The sequence below is a fragment of the Rutilus rutilus genome, assembly GCF_951802725.1.
Source record: "Rutilus rutilus genome assembly, chromosome: 18".
In the NCBI taxonomy this organism is placed as follows: domain Eukaryota; kingdom Metazoa; phylum Chordata; class Actinopteri; order Cypriniformes; family Leuciscidae; genus Rutilus; species Rutilus rutilus.
In genome coordinates, this window is record NC_140231.1 from 34,905,913 (window position 1) to 34,917,247 (window position 11,335).

An 11,335-nucleotide genomic window follows, 5' to 3' on the forward strand; every position below is an offset into this window, starting at 1 on the left:
ATTGATTTTAAAATTTTATTATTTGTTTATAAATCTCTTAATAACCAGGCCCCCAAATACCTTTCCGATTTAATTATCATTCATAATCCATTCAGATCACTCAGATCAAGAGATCATCACCTCCTGGCTGTCCCACGTTCTCGCTTAAAACGAAGAGGTGATCGGGCTTTTGCAGTAGTCGGCCCTAAGCTGTGGAACACCCTACCACTACATGTTAAATCAGCCTCCACACTAGCTGAATTCAAATCTTTGCTGAAAACACATTTTTTCTCTAAAGCGTTCAATGTACCATAACTTGTATGTTTTTGTCTTGTTTTTTTTTTTTTTTTTTTTCTTATCTTACTGTACAGCACTTTAGCCAACCAAGGTTGATTTTAAATGTGCTCTATAAATAAAATTGATTTGATTTGATTTGATAAATTCATCCCATCTGTGTTTGCGAAGCGACGGATCGAATCGCGGAATCCAGTCACAAATGGAACTTGATATATAAAGCAGAACGTCTCGGAATTTGGATATTTTTGAATGAATAAATCAAGAGTAGCTGCTGTACAATGAATCAAATCTTGATATGGACTAGTGTCTATGAATATTAAAGCTAAAAGAGACTGCAATTGTTCTACGCGTCTCTGGGAATGAGCGCTCAGTATGTGCTCCACTACACACACACACACACACACACAGAAGCACGCGTGACTCACGCTCGTGGTGTTTTCAGCGTTTCACTGTATTGAGACATGATGTAAGCTACACATGTGCATTTCATGGCAGAGCTGCTATGAGAGTCACTTGATGAGAATTTCACCATTTCATTTGATAAATCTATCGTCATTCAGTTATGTCTTTACGACACTGACACTTTCATTGACATGAATACTTGCTTTTGAGGAATGAGCTATCCATTTTGAGCAAGTGACACGCTTTTGCAGGTTATCAACTAGGTTTTGCAGTTTGTACTAATTGTTTTGAGAACTGCATTAACTATTGTGCAAATGTAAATAGTGTTATGAGAAATGCACCAAAGCGACTGAGAAAACCTGTAACTCTAGTCTCCCGGGAGAAGCTGATGTGAAACACACTTACCTTTGCCCACAGCTGAAATGAAAATGAGCTGTGAACAGGTGTGTTTCTGTTCACAGCTGAAATGAAAATGAGCTGTGAACAGGTGTGTTTCTGTCTTACTGTATCTATAATTAACCTTTTGGGGGTTTTCTTTTGCTAAATGTTTATTACATATCTAGACAGAAATCCACATTAGCACTGAGCTGCACTCCACTCTCTCTCTATAAGGGAATCTGGCTATAGGCTGAAAGCTCTGCCATCATATGTTGCTTTTTACATTTTTTCTACATCTGACACGTGTGAAATGACTAAATTAGTGATTATGTCTACCCTGAACAAGTCTATTTCTGTCGTTCTCCAGAAATTAATGAGAACATGTCATTTAGTTGAAAGGAGGGTTTAGTTTTTCTGTCCATTAAAGGGGTGGTTGATTATGATTTGACTTTTCTTACTTTAGTTAGTGTGTAATGTTGCTGTTTGATCATAAACAACATCTGCAAAGTTACAACACTCAAAGTTCAGAGCAAAGGGAGATATTTGCTTTTAAAGAAAAAGTTTTTTAAGGACTACAACAAACGGCTGGTAGAGACTACACAACATTCCTCCCGGGTGAGTGACATCACCAACCCTAAAATTTACATAAACCACGCCCCCGGATTAGTGACATCACCAACCCTAAAATTTACATAAACCACGCCCCCGGATTAGTGACATCACCAACCCTAAAATTTACATAAACCCCGCCCCCGGAACAAGATTTATAGATTATCATGACAGAATATGCTAATCAATGACTATAAGATAGTTAATAGAGTTGAGCCGGATACTCGGCTGAAACGAGTATCCGGTACGGATAAAGCACTTTTGTCGAGTACGAGTATTATACGAGTAATACGAGTCAATATCTGTGCTCGGATTGAAAAAAAAAGAAAGTTATGTTGAGATTAGGGCTGGGCGATATATCGATATATTTATTTATTTATTTTTTAATGCGATATGGAATTAGACCATATCGCATACCGATATAGTTCAAATTTGCGCTGTGATCCTTGCTCCAAGCAAGCTGCTGACCCGGAGCTCTCTGCACTGCTCCCCGCACCCCGCCCCTCCTTTTCCACTTTGCGTGCGTGTTTAGAGCATGTTATGTTATAACATGAAATAAAGTCTTTCACCTCAGAAAAACGGACTTTCTTGTCCTGTCAGCTGTAGTCGTAGCGCACACTCAATTGCACGCGCAAATGCGGCGTTGCGCGCTGTGTATCGCCTCACTGTATATAAAGTGCAAAAGAAAGTACGAGCATGCAACGCCGTTACGTTGTAAATTACACGAAATAAAAGTAATGCAGGTATGATTTTCATTCTATTCACCAGGAGCAGTTTCCATGTTTCATTAACAGTTCTTGTATTGTGTAGGCTATTCACCATGGTAACTGTCGTTTCCATATTAACCCCAAAATGCCACTATTTTTCTTTGTGTTATTTTTTATATTTTTAAATGACTGTGGTGGCTCATACCAACATTGTATTAACAAAAACTAGTTTGGGACTGCTATTTAATACCTTTAGCATAGGCCTAATGTTTATTTATTAGTACTAGTCTTTACTATTAGTCATATTCTTACAATTTATGTTAAGTAAAGGGGGACAGTACTTGTGTGTGTGTTAACAAATTTTGAAAAAAATAAAACATGAAAAATAAAAAATATTGGGATATATATATCGTATATCGAAATTCAGCCTAAATATATCGGGATATGACTTTTGGTCCATATCACCCAGCCCTAGTTGAGATGAAAACTCTTGTTCATTACATTTTACTTCATAATTGCAACAGCATGTGTTGTATTCATTGTTGCAAAACTTGTTCTGTAGTTCGTTTGTTATTGTGATCAAAACCATTGATCTGAAGCTCAATGCTGATGCTGTCATGTAAATATTTTTTTAATCAGCAATAAATATAACAATTTCTGATCAACCCATATCAATTGCATGCTTAAAATAACATACCGGTTAAAGCCCCGCCCATTTTAAGACAACCCGACTCACTTCCGGGTTAAATCCCGCCCACTTCCGGGTTAGGCCCCGCCCAGTCCGAGTACAGATACAGATACAGATAATTCATATGGTTAACAGATACAGATACAGATACAGATAATGCTGTACTCGCTCATCCCTAATAGTTAACTCCACATCAGCTTCATAAATTCATCAACTAACCATTCAGAAATGTCCTGTTGCTTCTACATGTTGTCACTTCTTCTTGAGTCTCTCCATCATTGTCTGACTCCGGTTTGAACATAAAAGATTAAAAGTTTTTGACATTTTCAGTGTGTGTCTGTGTGAGGTAATCAGACCTGCTAACACACACACACACACTTGGGATGAGCACATCAATGCTACAGTATCGATATATCGATACTCACAAGCTACTTACTTGGTATCGATACCTCTACGGTATCGATACCTCTAAATTTTCTGTTAAATTTCTGCATCACTAAGTGCTTTTGGTTCTTCTTTTTAATGTTTGTGTTAAATAGAAAACACCCCTCCCTGACATATTTAGCTGGCCCGTGAGAGAAGCGAGCGATGTGCTCTGCCCACACGTACACGACTCTCATTCATGCTCGCGTCTCACAGTTGCACACCTCCGTTAAAACAGAATGGCACTATGGCTGAAAGAAAGCGAAGCGTGGTGTGGTGCTACTTTTCAACGGCAGACAAAAATTTTGCCTATAAATATATATATTAGTATGCCTATGTATATTGCATTAGCTTAAACTGGGAAGAATCATTGCATCTGTATCATACAAATAAATAGTTAAAAAATCATATATTGTGATTTCTCAGATTTTTTTTTTTGATTATGTCTCTCACAGTGGACATGCACCTACGATGACAATTTCAGACCCCTCCATGATTTCTAAGTGGGAGAACTTGCAAAATAGCAGGGTGTTCAAATACTTATTTTCATCACTGTATATTGAGTAATCAACTGACTGTTAACCCTTTACAAATTTTTTTTTTGGTTAATTTGCGTATGCCAGTAACAGAGGGTAAATTGAACCAATCATATTGATAGAAGGTGACGTGTTAGTCACGCTGATCTTATTTTGATGTGTCTGTCTTAAAACCTGATGTATTCTTTTGCTTGGGTAAGATTCTCTGAGAATTGCTCGAGTACTCTCCCGACCATGATTAAAGCATTTAAAGGACATTTGCTGAAGTCTGTCTGTCATTTCTGCTGTCCAGCAAGTGAGTTAGGCTATAGGATTAGACTCAGCTGCCGTCGATGTGTAGACACGCTAGGGTATAAATATTATAGGCCCAGGTAGACTTAGGTCAGATGAGATAGCACTTAGTTAGGTTTAGGGAAAAATCTACGACAGTGTCCTATATGGAGTCTGGTTATCAGACACATCATCTGGAGCATCTTTATTTATGAATATGACGAGACACACACGGGCGAGTGACGAAAGCTATACACAATTCCCCCGTGAAAACCATCTCGTCAGGTCAAACATATCAACACTTACATGTATAACGTGCTTACCACCGTGAACCAGGGTAAGATAAACATGTTTCGGAAGAAGGATTGATGATGTATTGACTCATTATTTAAATAGTTCATTTTGAACCAAACATATGATTTCTGAATTGTGATTTGATTATTAACCCCAATTTTATAGTTTTGTTTCCTCTTTATATGATATCAGAGGCCATCTGGATTTTCCATCAGGGTTTACATTATGTGGTAATGAAACTGTTGACAGATCATTTTTTCTGTCTATTAACAGTTTCTAAAATCACATATGAAGTTTATTTTACAAATGTCACTAAAGTTGAAAGATAAACTGCTGATTACTGTAGATTTTCCATAAAACTGATGAATTAATATCTATAAAGTCGTATTTTCCAGTATTTTAATAAATTCTGGTTATGGAATTCTTAAAAACAGTAGTGAAATATTATTACAATTTAAAATAATGGTTTTCTATGTGAATATACAGTAAAGTGTTCCTGTGATCAAAGCTGAATTTTCAGCATCATTACTCCAGTCTTCAGTGTCACATGATCCTTCACAAATCACTCTAATATGAGGATTTATTATCATTGTGGAAACAGTTGTGCTGCTTAATATTTTTATTTATTTATTTATTTATTTGAAACTGTGATACGTTTTTCAGGATTCAGGATTCATTGGAAAAAAAAAAAAGAGAGAAAAGGAAGGGCACACACACAATAAACTGGCATTCATCTCTCTACAAAAGAAATGTTCCTCTAAATATAATTTAAAGATATTCAAGAAAGCGCTTGTTAGTTCAATAATTCTCCTAATAACACACACTTTTACAACAGTAATATCTCCACAACACTGTTCAGTGTGACATTAAACATAAGGACAGAACTTCCCTCTGAGTCTCTGCGGTGTGGAGTGCTTTTCCACATTAGCAAATCACAGCAGATCAACAGCATGTCACATTGTGTTGATGAACGGGGATAAACCACTGCAAAACATCAAGCACTGCATCTCACTCACATGTACATAACCAAAATAAGATATACATCCCGACGCAACAGATTATTAAATGCTGAAGTATAGTTCATGTTAACTAATAACTAATGTTGATGAATGAAATCTTACAGTAAAGTGTAACCCATTATTCTTATTTAAAAAGTGTGAATGCTACAAATTTCAATATTTAAAAGGAAAATTAAATAAAAAATGTACAAAAAATTGTGAGATGTTTTTGATATGATAATGATCTGAACTAAGAAATTGTATGGAATAAAATGACTTATTTGTGCAACACAGTCTCACCCCAAAACGTCACATACTGACGTGTCTTGACCATACGGCAACATACGACGAATAGGGTACCCCTAAAACGTCCATATGTGACGATTCGGGTTATGGGTAGGTTTAGGTATGCGTTAGGGTACCGCTAGGAGGCGCTGCTGGTGCGCTTATGTCTTCGTCTCATATGGACGTTTTAGGGGTACCCTATTCGTCGTATGTTGCCGTATGGTCAAGACACGTCAGTACATGACGTTTTGGGGTGAGACCGGGCTGATTTGTGTCACATTATTGACTCTATTAGCATCTGGTTATATCTTAAAACAGGAGAAATAAATCTATATTTACTGTAGATCAGTTAGTCATGATACACACAACTACAAACACACTAAAGATGAACAACTGAGTAAATACAAATACAAATAAAATAAACAACAAAATACTAAATAAAAACACAGCACAGAAATAATACTGTAAATTTACTGTACTATAAGATATATATTTATTAATTTAGCAGATGTTTTTATCCACAAACAAATGAGAATATGACGAGTAATTTGCCACACAAAATATTTCTAGAATATAATATATAAGCTATTAGGAGACAAGCAAGAGCAGAGGAGAAATATAGAGATTTATTTGTTGTTTTAAGTGCCTTTTTAGTTTAATGTTGTTCAGTAAAGAGTGTGTTCAGCATTTTTTGTAGTTTTTGAAACTTGTGATCATGTCCTGAGCAGATAATGATGAGAAGTTCATTTCACAAACATATTAGAGAAGCAGGATAATAAGCAAACAGATTCTGCACTGTCAGTTAAAAACAGGAAGTATTGATGTGGGAGTGTGGCCTGATTAACTGTGACTGTGACGGAGTTATTCCAGTGTTTATGCAGGACTGAAACTGATCAGCGACTATAGCAGGAGCCAGTGTTGACGGGTTATATGTGGTTTATATCTCTCAGATCTGCAGGATATGCTTCCTCTCTTCTGCTCATCACATGGTAATTAAAACACTTTATATTTAATTGTTTTGTAAAGAGATTTTTATTAATTTATTTTATTTAAATCCAGACATTAATGTCTCTATTATAGTGAAACTGAAATGTAAACCTGTATTGCTCAACAATCATTAACTGATGTTAAACTTCACTCTGAACCAGTGGTGGACGAAGTACACATACCATGTACTTGAGTAAAAGTAAAGATACTCAAGGTAAAATATTACTCAAGTAAAAGTAGAAGTGCTGCCTTTAAACATTCACTTGAGTAAAAGTACAAAAGTATTTGCCTTCAAATGTACTTAAGTATCCAAGTACTATGATTTTTTTATGACTATAATGTCCTATTATAATTTTTGTCACAAGACTCTTGCTTAACTCAGTCTACGTGAAGACTCCAATGTCACTCTTGGCACATCAATCTATTAATAAAATGACATTAATTAGTCTATATATATATATATTTATATTATATATATATATATTTGAATTGAATACATTTTTTGTTTGTTTAATTTTGGACGGAAGGGCACTGTTCCCATAAGGTATAATACATTTACAGTATTTACTGTATATATTTTGGAAGACTATATATATTTGTATATATATATATATAAAATTTCTACGTTATGGGAGTAGCCAATTTCCCTCCAAAATTAAACACCAAAACATAATGCAGTGTTTCTGCTACTCCCCAGAAAAAAAAATGCTATTATATGCATGTAATTTTAGTGTCAACCATGGTGTCAACGTAATAAGCAATGTTCATTATGCGTCAATATTTACCGATAATTGCTGCAATAATAGCTGCTGCTCTCTGCGCTGCTTAAAATCATTGGCAACGCGATTTGTTTGGAACTATTGAGAGCTACACGAATCACGTGACCGCGCGGCGGCGAGATCACAGCGGCTGCACACTGCACAGACCATTCGGTGAATGATATTAAAATACTGCGAGATCGATTAGAGTGTACTAGTGTAGACGGCTCTGTATGCTTTTCAATCACTCTCGCGATGTCATAAACTGATCGGTCTGTGCAGCTCCGGTTCAAGTCGAACAAGCCTAGTGTGTCGTAACCTTATAGCCTACTGTCTATGGTCGCAACTCTCATATTTAACGGCTCTGGTTCACGCAGATAGCGCCAAGGCAAGTTCAAAACAAAGCACGCACGTTAGTGATTGGTGGCTCGTTTGACCAGTTAAGTTTTTATCCACTCATAAATAAAAAGGAACGACTGATTTTGAAAATGTAGTAGAGTAAAAAGTAAGATATTTGACTTTGAAATGTAGTGGAGTTAAAGTAAAAGTCTTCCAAAATGTAATTACTTAAGTAAAGTACAGATACGCAAAAAAACTACTTAAGTACAGTAACGAATTACATTTACTTCGTTACTGTCCACCACTGCTCTGAACTGAACTACTGTATTCTCTTGAACAGATATTACCAAAGTCAGAATATATGAGAAATGGGAGGACATGTGTGGAGCTTCACAAACTACAGGATAATGAAACGTGGACAAGAGAGAGAGAGAAGAATGGGGAATAAAAATGACAAAACGTTACAATCTAATGAACCAAAACAGAGAAAGACGCCGAGTCTAGTCAGACAAAGCAGCATTAATAGCGGAAAACCAAACTGTGAGTATTTATGATGTTTAATATCATTCATCATCTACAGTGTTTCATCTTCTCTGGTGTCTGAATGTGTAAAATCAATTCTAAACTATGATTTTTAATTCACTACACAGTATATAATCAACAAGCAACTTTGTGGTCATATAAGTTTGTTTTGTGTTGTTGTTTTGTTTTTGTTTTTAATTAAAAAGATGTTAATTTTTGTTCTTGTCTATTTCACCAAACTATATGAAAACATTTTATTAGCCTACGTGAAATTCAGTTCAGGCCAGTTATGCTTATTCTCATGGGCATCACTATAGGCACTTTCTGGTCTATCTTCTGCCGAGCTCCTCTACAACATGTGTGATCAAGTGTAGGCTACACTACACTTTTCAAAAAGTGGAGAGGACGGGTCTTATCTAAAATTCGGAAAGATCCTCCGCTATACCTTTAATATAATACAATGTGTAGCTTCAATAAATTAAAAAAGCTCAGCTTTAAGAGGGGAAGAGACAGAGCAAGAGAAAAACAAAGAGAAAAAGAGAGTGAAATAATCTACGTCCCACTGACATGGTTTTTAAATCTTTGTTTGAAAGCTATTTGGGCCTTCAAAAACATCTTAAAATGCAGATCAGAAAAATCTACATTTTCTTGGGGAAACCCTGAACTCCCCGACTACCTCACATTTGGGACCTCAGGGATTATAAAACTCTCCCATATGCATGTTAATATGCAAATTAAAATTAGACCCTAAACTAAAATTTTACCTTTTTTTTTTTTTAAATCATAGCCTACCCTATGGGGAAATAAAAATCACCCCTGCATATTCTTATTAATTTAGTTAAAAATTCCCACATGTTGAGATTCTACAACTTGTAAGTAAATGTATATCCACAACTGTGAGCTTTTGGCAGATTATTTCCACTGATTTATTAATTGTCGCAGTTTGAGCAGGAATTGCTATAATCTGATGTGTGTGTTCTTCATTCACAGTTTCTCATGTTTCACCGATTCATTGTGATGTTTTAGTCACAGAAAAGGTGAGACACACACATCATATACAGAGAAATATTGAAAACTGAAGCAGAAATCTGATGTTATATTAATCTTTGTGTTATATTTCTGTATTTCTCCTTTCAGAAAGCAGCAGTGTGATTCATCTAACCTGATACATATTCTCCATCATGTTCCTTTCTCAACAAATAATAAGTTCCAACATGCACTGTTACTGTATATAAGATGAATGTGAATGAATGGATTTTATATTTAATAATTCGTTTAATAATTCGTTACATTTATATAGCGCTTTATCTGAGACCTCAAAGCGCTTTACATAGATGGGGGGATCTCCACACAACCACCACCGATGTGCAGCATCCACTTGGATGATGCGACGGCAGCCATATTGCGCCAGAACGCCCACCACACACCAGCTTACTGGTGGAGAGGAGACAGTGATGAAGCCAATCAGTGTATGGGGATGATTAGGAGGCCATAATGGACAGAGGCCAAGGGGCAAATTTGGCCAGGATGCCGGGGTTACACCCCTACTCTTTTTCAAAGGACATCCTGGGGTTATTAATGACCACAGAGAGTCAGGACCTCGGTTTAACGTCTCATCTTAAGGACCGTGCTCTTATTTATATAGTACATGTTTGTATTTCATGAATATAGGACATGCTTCTCTGAACACATCTGATCTGAATCTGAGTTTTACAGTAAGCTTGATTGTAAGCTGACAGAAACTGCTGGTGTGTGTTAATATGCATTCCTGTAGCTCAAACAGAGTGTTAGCGCTTGCAACGCCAAGGCCATGGGTTCGATTCCCAGGGAAAGAAAGAACTGATAAGAATGTAAATGTATAGCTTGAAATGCAATGTAAGTCGCTTAGGATAAAAGTCTCTGCCAAATGTGTAAATGTAAATATATTTGATCTGCAATGTTGAAATGTTGTGTATAGTATACTTGTATATTCAGAGCTGATGACACTATTGGATGAGACCCGGACTGAGCTGATGACGACATCACTGTTTTCTCCAGAGCTGATTTGAACTATTGAACTATAGGGGAGAGCGGGGCACAACCAAACGCTTTTTGACTTTCTCAGTTTGTGTAAATCTACTTATGGTTCAGAGTATTTATTTTTTCCCACATTAATTTTCCACATGTCTAGTACAATTATGTGTTTTTGTTTTATTAATACAGTATATACTTTTTTCTTGATATACCCCGAAAGAATGGAAGTGAAATGTGACAACATGCCCCATAGGTGGGGTACATTGTAACATGTGTGGGGCACATTGTAACATAACATATGGCAGCTTAAAATGCTATCTGATCTAATAAAAAAATATATACAAGACAAACTAAAATATTTTCTAAATAAAATACAATTAAAAAACTTTATTCATATAAAATAATGGCAATTTTTAATAATTAAATATAAACTCATTTTTGAGTTTTGACTACGAACACATGAAAACACAGCTATACAACATAGTTCAAAACAAATAAATAATTAGTAATTTCTGGACATTGACTCTCAGTCTTTATTCACCTTTTTCTCACGTTTTCTCAATAAAATTAATAAAAGTATAGAATATAATAGCATATTTCTAATAGGGGCACATTGTAACGCAGTGTTACAACATGCCCTCGCCTGCACAACTGGGATTTAAACCCGGCTAGTGTCTTCTGCTAGTTAGCGAAGCATTAAATAACTATCTCAACTGTTAAATAACATCTTGGAGATTAAAATAATATCAGATTTGTCTTATTTTAAATAAACACAAAAAATAGAGATGAAAAATTAACTTAAGTAAGAAATTTACTTTTGCTATGGTTTAATAAATGTCTATGGATATCC

The 11,335-nt window shown here is 35.7% G+C and overlaps 1 long non-coding RNA gene across 1 annotated transcript; it reads left to right on the forward strand.

Moving 5' to 3' along the window:
* Positions 1-6,722: 6,722 nt before the first annotated feature.
* On the forward strand, positions 6,723-10,810 carry LOC311277303. Its single transcript, XR_014625207.1, has 4 exons — positions 6,723-6,855; positions 8,291-8,490; positions 9,463-9,509; positions 9,610-10,810. It is a non-coding gene; the product is annotated as an uncharacterized lncRNA (long non-coding RNA).
* The last annotated feature ends 525 nt before the right edge of the window (positions 10,811-11,335 follow it).